Below are 10,035 nucleotides of genomic sequence, written 5' to 3'. Positions count from 1 at the left end.
AAGCGTACGTAGCATTGTCATTCTGGTCGCGAACGTGTACGTACATATATACTGGTCGATGTAGAGGCGCACACGTGTCGTAGTAGAGGCGCGCACGTAGCATGTACACGTACGTACAGCGGCCAGGGTGCAAGAAAGAAAAGAAGGCCACGTATGTGTACATACGGGCGGGGTCTCGAACGCCTACTCCCGCATACGTACGGCCAGGGATCTTAAAAATCTAAAATTTGACCTATTAGTGTTCTAACTACAAAAGTCTAGTAAAGTAAAAAATATTTTTATGGGGGTTCTTATGTCTCATAAAAATTGTTTGTTACGTCAGAATCTGAAGAAACTAATTCTGTATGGAGAAAACATCTCTCATTTCCGACGCGAATAGATTTTTTTTCGAAATAAAGGTTCTTGTCTTGTGGGGAACGATGCACAAATTTTTGGAATCCGGTACCAACAGTTATAATCCCCCAAGAACTACGTTTTCTTTCAAGCCTTTCAACCAATCAATGCAACCTCGTAGCGCAGCTTTTGCTAAAACTCGAGCAGTTTCTTGAAAACTTGCTTCAGATATGAAACTTTGGTTATTCGGGGAAGCCCTTGTTATTCCCAATAAGATTGCCTGATAATAGATCGATTCATCTAAAGCTCATCCTCCTCGTTCCGCTCGCAATAGTCCGATTAATTCCCCAGGCGAAAAAACATTAGACATTCCATCTTCGGAAACCCGCACTTTTGATGTTACTTGGCGTATAATAATCTCTATATGTCTATTATGGATCTGTACCCCTTGGGATCGATAAACCTTTTGGATTTTATTAACCAAAGAGATACGACTTTGGGCTATGGTTAGCTCAGCTCCAATCAAGAATCCCCAAGGGACCCCAAGAATTCTTGGTATACGCTCATTCCAATCCTCAATCTCCTTTCGAGATTCGGGGATAATGAATCAATTGAACGCGCTTCAAAGATTTGTTCCACTTTTGGAAGACCTTGCGTTATGTCACTAGATCTCGATTTTTCATATATAAACGTAACTAACCTATCTCCCTTGTAAAGGATTTCTCCATAATGACCATTAACAGTTGCTCCTGTAGTGGCCAAATAAGGTTTAGCTGCTCTTATAACAAAGGAATTCATATTTACAATGAAAATTTGACCGGATTTTTTTATGTGCGATTTAAATAGATATACATTTTCACAAATAAATTGTCCAAGGTGAATTATTGCCAATGTCTCTTCCCAAGAATCATGATGGACAAACTGACAATTCAAAAGGAATGGATCCAACATTATGTTACTATCAAAATTAGAAATCCTTTTATTTTCATCTATTAAAGAGTATTTAAGTTCTTGAAGTACTTGGAAGGTTTGTTTTAAATTTTTAACGAACAAATATTTTTTTAACAGGATTTTATTATGCGTTAGTAAATAGTAAGATGAATAAAAATGCGATATACTAGCTACAATAGCGCCTAAGGGCCCAAAAAAATTCTTGAATAGGAATTCTAGGATTCCATTCTTTTATCGCATTGGGATGTTTTGAATTCTTGAATAAACCAATTTGAGAACAGTTGGATGCCGACAAAATCATCAAAGAGTGGTATTCTTTATTTCGATTCAACAAAGTGCCAATAGCTTCTGGATGTTGGCTAAGTGATTCAATCTTTGCCTTGGAATAAAAAGAATTGATATTGGCGTGATCTAACCTATTATGGGGAATCGGTCCTGCACTTGTCCTACCATAACTTTTTCGTGTATACGAAATAGTGGACTTGACTAACTCAATTCTTAGGAAATCGTGAATAAGATCATTTGCTCTTACATCAACAAGGGAAGCACCAACCTTTTCTTTTTCTTCTTGTTCCCAATTCACTACTAAGCAAGTTCTAACAAATTGACTATTTGTGTGATAAATTCTTTGAGTTGCTATTTTCATGAGAAATAAAATTGACAAGTCGAATTTGGAGATTATTTTCTTCTTGCAAGAGATCCTGCGGGAAAAGTGTTGCTAAATTTCTTCCTTCGTCCATTTCATATGCCACTGTAGGGCGAACGGAAACAAAATACTTTTCCTTGCTCTTGAGAATTTTTTTCCGTTGAACATAGACCCAATTTTTCCTTTTTTTATTCCTTAGAAACTTTTTTTCTCTTTCTGGCGGTATCAAACAACCACCTAATATCTTATCCGCCTCTTCAGGAAAATGAATATCTCCAGAAAATATTTTGAGTTCCGTATGGCTTTTTTTTCTCTTCACTCGGACCAATCCGCCTAGTCGACTTCTTGTATTTTTTGTGAGTTGTGTATTCACTCCAATAATACTATTTTCAAGTATCTTTAGGGATGAAGATCTCGGCAAGATATGAAGTTCTTGAAGAATGAATAAAAAACCGATCTACTTCTTTTTGGTATTTTAAACTAAATTCTTTTGTTCCTCGATGCTCAATCAAACCCTCTTTTTTTAAGATGGAATCTTCCTCTGGGCTCTCGTATTCGTCCTCTGAATCTTCTTCTGAGTCTTCCTCTAAAGTACCATATTTTTCCTCTGCGCTTTCCCCGGGGCTGCCATATTCGTCTTCTGAGTCTTCCTCTAGAGTTCCATATTCGTCCTCTTGGGTCCTATATTTGCTCTCTGGGCTCCCATATTCCTCTTCTGAGTCTTTCTCTAAAGTCCTATATTCATTCTCTGGGTTCCCATATTCGTTTTCTGGGCTCCCATATTCGTCTTCTAGGGTTTCATATTCGTATTCGTCTTGTAGGATTCCATATTTAGATTCTTCTAGGGTTTCATATTCATATTCGTCCTCTCGGGTCCTGTATTCGTCTTCTAGGGTCTCATATTCCTCTTCTGAGTCTTCCACTCGAGTCCTATATTCTTCTTCTAGGGTCCTATATCTAAATTTAACAATTCCTGAACCCTTTTTATCTTTTCTGTATCGGGGATCGTGTACATGGCTGGGTCAGAACAGAGAAACAACGTCGTCGTCGTGTTCATGGGGAGGCAACGGAATGCGTCGTGTTCATGGGGAGGCAACGGAATACGTCGTGTTCATGGGGAGGCAACGAAATGCGTCGTGTTCATTGGGCGGGCTTGGACGGAATAGGCGATGGAAACGAGGCCTGGCGTACCGCAGAACGGAGGAAACGGCCTTGTATTCGACCGGCCACGTTTGAAACGGGATCCTGTTGATCGGGAGGGGTCTGGCATACCGCAAAACGGAGGAAATGGACCTCCTACGGTCAAAATGGTGGTCCTATTGATCGGGAGGGGTGTGGCGTACCGCAAAACGGATGAAACGGACTTGTGTTGGAACGCTACGGTCGAAACGCAGGTCCTGTTCATCGGGAGGGGTGTGGCGTACCGCAAAACGGGACTCCACGGGACACTGTTCATCTCCACCGTCGACCCCCTCCAGCCTCCACGAGCTACTGTTCATCCACCGTCAACCTCCTCCAGCCTGCACCTGCGACTGTTCATCCACGGGCTCCTGTTCATCCAGCCTCCACTGCGCTACTCCACCGGCTACTGTTCAACCAGCCCTCTCCACGGGCTCCTGTTCAACCACCCCTCCACGGGCTACTGTTCATCCTGCCCTCCACCGTCTACTGTTCATCCTGCCCTCCATGGGGTGGTCCTGTTCATCCAGCCCTCCAAGGGGTCCTATTCATCCAGCCCCAACTGGCTCGATCGATCGGGGTCCTGTTCATCCAGAGGCAACACCACGGGGTCCTGTTCATCCACCCCCACCGGGAACTGTTCATCCAACCCCCCCTCCCGCAACGCTCACTGTTGATCCATAGGCAGCATCGATCGGCTTCAGTTAGCAGCAGTAGCGAAGGAATCGCTCGATCGGGTTCAGTTAACAGCCATCGATCGATTGCTCAGGTTCAGTAACGCGTATCCTGCAGTGTAATCGCTCGGGTTTAGTTAGAGCCAAACGCCTCACTCGGGTTCAGTTAGAGCCAACGCCTCGCACACACGCGCGTACGTGTACAAGAGAATTGCGCATCGCTCGGCCCCTGACCTCCCACCGTAACCGGGAACTCCCCGAAATTTTCCTCGCCCTCGCTTCTACCACGGTTTTTTCCGTCATGGACGGCCCAAAGAATGTCATGCAGCTGCGTCTTCGGCCCGCCCAGGACGAAAATCCCATTTTCTGTCATGATTTTTTGTCATAGAAGTAGGAGCCCACCACATCTATGATGATACCGGGTTTTGTCACAATTATCATCATATAAGTGTCATATGTATGACAGAAAAAAATTTCGTTCGGCCCAAAATGTCACGGATGTGTCTTTTCTTGGTAGTGGTGTGTGAGAGATACAAACCTAGACAAATGGCTTGTGCGGAATAACTGCTCTTCGTAAGCCATTGTAAGAGTGGACTAAATGGTGAAGGAGGAGATAGGGGAGCGACAGAGGTGTGCGATTCTTGGCCGGCGTTTGGCCTCATTTAAATAGGAGATTAAATAGATGGCGGACGGGAGGAGCTCAGCCGGCGTTGCTTTTAATGCCGGACATGTGTCCAGAGTGGGTTTGTCGGCTTCCACACAGGCGGGTTTCATGGAGGCGTTTGAATGATGCAAGGAGGCGTGTTCCGCCGGGCGTGCAACGAGTGGCGCCCTCGACTCTGACGTAGGACACCGCGCCGTTCTTCCACTGACGTGTGGGATCTTTCGGTACATGGCCTGCATGTCAGTGACCCAACGTAGGCAGTGCACAGCAGAGGAACCTTTGGTGGGCTAGGGCGGTCAGAAGCGGGCATTTCATAAACCAAGGATTGCTCATTGAGTGTGACGTCATCCTTTTCATGTAGATAAGCCTACTATGTTGATAGCCCGTTCGATACGTTGTGATTCATAAAGACCGCTGCAAACATCAATGTTCTGCTTATCACAGATAAGATTGATTAATACCCGTAACAATCCATGTCCTTCACAAAGGTTGCATGCATGTATAGGTTGAGCGTGTGTCTTGTGTCATGTGTTGTGTGCATGCAGGCATGCGAGTGTTGCGTGCGTGCAAGGGTACGTTTCGGTGTTGCATGCATGTGTGCGTACGTGCGTGTGTTCGTGAGTGCATGTGTACGTGTCAGTGTTGCACGCCTGCATGCGCGCGTGTGTTCGTTATGTGTACGTGTCAGTGTTGCACGCTTGCATGTGTGCGTGTCTTGCGTGCATGCATGTGTACGTGTGGGGTGAGGCTACACGTCAGTCGACTGACTTTTTCATCTCTGGTCATTAGATTTTCCAGCCGTTGGATACGAAATCAAGGGCCTATAGTTTATCATCAAACTCCACCCCCCTGAGCCTCCAGCCACCACCGGCCCCTGCCGCCCGCAGCCGGCCCGCTCCGCCATGCCGCCCCGCCTGCCCAGAAACCACTCCCCACCATCGGTCCGCCGCCGCACCAGCCATCCTTCTAGCCCCCCCCCCGCGCCGAGCTTTTTCTCTGGCGATCCCCACCGCACCGCCCAATTAACGCGCCCCCACCGCCGGCGACTGCCAACCAGAGGTCTCACGACTTCGAGTACCAACCAACCACTAATTTATTACCATTTATGTCCTTCATATACACGCTGACGGGTGGGCCCTATGGTAATGTGCGTTGCTGAATGTGGACCATTTGACTGGTCAATTGATCGTGTCATCAACAAATTACGGAGATGTATGGTGAGCCATTGACCGTATGGTCACCCTAAAATGTATTTTATTAACACAGTACAAACTCAAACTACCATTTCTTTCTTTCATATACGGGCTGACAGGTGGGCCCCGCGGTTATGCGCCCCGATGGTGCAACACTAGTTGCGCCACGAGAAACGTTTGACTAGTCAATTGATTGTGTCATCAACAAAATACGGAGTTGTACGGGTGAGCCAGTGACCGTATAATCATGACATGTATTTTTTAACACCGTACAAACGCAAGGGCTCATATATACATGCAAGCACTCACCGCTATAAGCACACACAAGCAGACCCTATGTCACAGCCCTAGAATATCTGAGTGTAATAATTGCATCAGTGAGCATGCATCATGTTTAATTCAAGAAATTGAAATGAGGAATGTTCAAAGCCTCATAAATTATTTGAAAAGAAGGGCAAGAACCCTTTAAATTGCATTCAGTGATTCCAAAAATGCCCTAAAAATAGTTTTGGGACTTTTGGCAAGGGTTATATACCAAACCAAAATTTTGGAACATTTTTAAGGAATCATTTGGTCTCTGAATTTAAGACAATAGTCTATTTGAATTTGAAAATATATTCAAATATATATGGGATATATCTTCAAATGCTCTGTGATAATTTATGTGCCTCTGGAAAAGTCCATGAAGCAACATGAAAATACCCAGAGGATGTTTTGGCATTGTTTGAAATCTGTTTGAATTCAAAACAATGGCAAAAGATTAAATAATAGAAAACAACAGAAACAAAAAGGAAACATAGCTCACCTGAGCAGCCCACCCACCTGGCCCAGGAGAGAAGCCGGCCCAGCCCACTTACCTCCTCACTCATCGTCTTCCTCCTGCCAGTAGGCAGGAGAGAACACGCGCGCGTACCCGCGGAGCCCTCCACCTCCTGCTTCGCGCTGGAGGCCGCTCCTTCATCCTAATCCGCGTCTGGAGACGCGCGAGGCCCTCCTATCACTTCCCCTCACTCTCTGCTTCTCCCTCGCCCTCTAGCCCCTCCTCCGAGCATCACCGAGAGCTTCCGCCGGCCGCCGTGCATCGCCCGCGTGGCCACCGACGACAAAATGACGCGCCACCGTGCTCCCGAGATCGTCCGTATCTCGTTGCACCTCCTCATCGCACCAAGAAAGGCTGGAGGCCCTCCAGCGTCGCCAGTCATCTTCCTCGCCGCCTCGGCCACCGGACGCCATCGTCAAATTCGCCGCCACAGAGGCCTCCCCGAGTCCAATGAGGCCGCCAACGACCCCGCTGTGAGCTCCACTCCATTTCCCCTCCTTCATTTTGCTCGTTCCCGTGCCGTAGTACCCTCGCCCACATGCCCGAGCACCGCCATCCGCCATGGCTGCCTAGCTTTCTTGACCTGAGCCCCTCCGCTCGAACCCGTGGCACCAGCATGCTTCTGGTGGCCCGTGGATGCAACCTAGCTCATTAGATCCTCCCCTAGCGCACTTCAGCCCCCGCCTGCATCTAGCCGAGCTCCGGCCACCGCCATGGTTGCCGTGGCCATCGTCTCCGGCCACCCTACAGCCTCCCGCATGATCCCCTGGATGCGCGTGAGGATGGGCGTTGCTCTGGCACCTCCAGCGCGTCGAGCCGACCCCTGTATCACCGTCCCGAGCAACTCCGGCGATCCTCCGCCGTCGGGTTTGGTCGCCGGCGTTCAACTCCGTCGTACTGACGTGGCAACGACATTCGTGGCTAATGACCCACTAACTAACCCTCTGGCTCGCTGGCATGCGGGCCCCACTGCCTAACTAACCAGCTAACACAAATAGTTTAACTTTAATCTAAACATAGTGGCCCCACGTGTCAGCGTTGACCTCGCTGACGTGGCCGTTGACCAGACACACCTGTCTGTGACACTAAGTGTCTCAGGGTCACTGACCAATGGGTCCCACTGGTTAGGTTTGACCTAGACCGTGCCCCATTGACCTACTGACGTCATGATGATGTCAAGCTGATGTAGTAATCCTTTTCTGGAATTTAAATAAATCTTAAATGATTTGTTTAATTCAGAAATTACCAAAACTTTCAAAATCATAGAAATTAATCTATAGCTCCAAATGAAATAAATTATATATGAAAAATGATTAGAAAAATCTAATCTATCCATCTGTACTATTTTAATGCATGTTTGAGCAAGTTAACCTCACTGTTTAGGATGAAACATGATTAGGACAAATTTGATAATAGATTTGGAGTTGGAATTTGATCTAGCTTTGAATTCCACTTCAACCAAAATGACTTCCTGTTGCATTAGCCCAAATCACAGCATATTTCCATGTCATTATCATGCATCATATTGTGCATTGCATTGATTGTGTTTCCTCTCTGTTGCTGGTATTTGTTCCCCCTCGGTAGATGTACATTTCGACGATGAGTTCGATGACACCGATGAAGAACTATACTATCTTCAGAAGTGCCAGGCAAGCAAAACCACCTTGTTCATTCCGATACAATCCCACTCTCCCGCTCCTACTCTCTTTTACTGAATTAGGACAACAACGATTCAACTATTACATGTTGCGGTAGTTGAACCCCTTTCCTGTGCATGACATGTCATTGCCACAGTAAATAGATGAAACCGACTAGCATGAGTAGGAGTTGTTTGAGCCCTGATGTGCCTACTCATTCATGCTCGTTGTCATGCCTACTACTGCTTAGAGTTGAGTTAGGTCTGATTCATCGGGGATGAATTGGAATGTGGTGAACATGTCCTACTGTTGAGAGCTAAGTGTGTGAACACGATTTGGTAAAGGTAGCGGTGAGAGGCCATGTACGATTACATGGTGGGTTGTCTCATTGCAACCGTCCTTATGAACTGAGTTCTGTGTTTGTGATCCATGAACAGTTACTACCACACATTGGGCTCTGGGCGCTCCAAGCTCTCTCGACTTATTAATCAACCTGATCTCTGTCCAGGAGTTGCAACGAGTTCCTGGTGTTTGTAGGTAGTGTTAGTAGTCTACCATGTGGCACCCGGTACAGGTGGGCTTGGGACAGACTAGGCACAGTGGCATGGTGTACCAAGTGGCACCCAGATGGTGGGCTTCGGAACCCTACTCACATCGTTTGGGGCCGTGAGTGACACCCCGGCCGGATCTCCTTGCGGATGGAACCCGAATAGGTGATAAACCTGGACTAGAGACTTGTGTGGTTAGTCAGGTCGTGGCCGACTCCCTCGCCAGGCTTCCGCTTGAAGGTTGCCGAGATACACGACGTGTACATGGTGGTAAGTGGCGAGAGCGTGTGTGAAGAAGTACACCCCTGTAGGGTTATCATTATCTATTCGAATAGCTGGATTCCTCGGATAGGGAAACTTGGACCCCTTGCATCGTTCATAGACAAGTGGAAGTGGATACTCTAAAATGCGCAAGATAAGCGTGAGTGCTATGGATGGCGTTCTCGTAGGTAGATGGGAGCAGATCCATAATGGTGTATTGATATGGTGAATATGTGGACTCATGTGCGCCACCTCAAAGAGTTATTTGCAGTAGTAGTTCAGGTTAGCCACGGAGTCAAAGCTGGCTTGCTACAGTTAAACTCCACCACCCCCTTTGTTGCTACTAATGCATATGTAGTTAGTTCAGATGTAAGTCTTAGTGGGTACATTTGTACTCATGTTTTCTTAAATTATGTTTTGCAGAGAGACTTCAGTCTCGCTAGTAGTTCCACATGGACTTCGACATTTAGCTTGATACCTCATCTACGATCTTGTGCCCTCGGCAGGATCTGGTAGATAGTCAGGCTTCTCAGCCTTTTTCATTTGTAGAAGTCTGTACTCAGACATGTTAAGCTTCCGCATGTGCTTTGACTTGTATGCTCTGAATGTTGGGTCATGAGACCCATGTTTGTATTATCTGGCTCTTCGGAGCCTAATGAATAAATACTTGAGTCGTAGAGTTATGTTGTGATGCCATGTTGTATTTACACATATCAAGCATATTGTGTGTATGATTGAAATGCTTGGTATGTGTGGGATCCGACAACCTAGTTGTTCATCCTTGGTAGCCTCTCTTATGGGGAAATGTAGTCTAGTGCTTCCACTGAGCCATGGTAGTCTGCTACAGCCCGGTTTACCGGAGTCCTGCTAGCCCATCACTACTGCTCCGAAACACTTAGACTGGCCGGCATGTGATTCACTTCGTTCCTGTGTCTGTCCCTTCAGGGAAATGTCATGCGGTGACATCCGGAGTCCTGCTAGCCTGCTACAGCCTGGGTTCCCGGAGTCCTGTTAGCCCAGTTGCTACAGCCCGGATTCACACGCTGCTGACCGACATGCTTGATGTTGATTCATGTATGCCTGTCCCCGTAAGTTAGTGCCACTTTGGGTTCACGACTAGTCATGTCGG

At 46.8% G+C, this 10,035-nt stretch overlaps 1 pseudogene; it reads right to left on the bottom strand.

The window, feature by feature from the left end:
• Window positions 1-256: 256 nt before the first annotated feature.
• Window positions 257-10,035, bottom strand: part of LOC125506812 — a 142,231-nt pseudogene continuing 132,452 nt past the window's right edge.

The sequence above is a fragment of the Triticum urartu genome, chromosome 5 (genome assembly GCF_003073215.2).
Source record: "Triticum urartu cultivar G1812 chromosome 5, Tu2.1, whole genome shotgun sequence".
NCBI lineage: Eukaryota > Viridiplantae > Streptophyta > Magnoliopsida > Poales > Poaceae > Triticum > Triticum urartu.
This window is presented reverse-complemented; position numbering and strand designations above follow the sequence as displayed.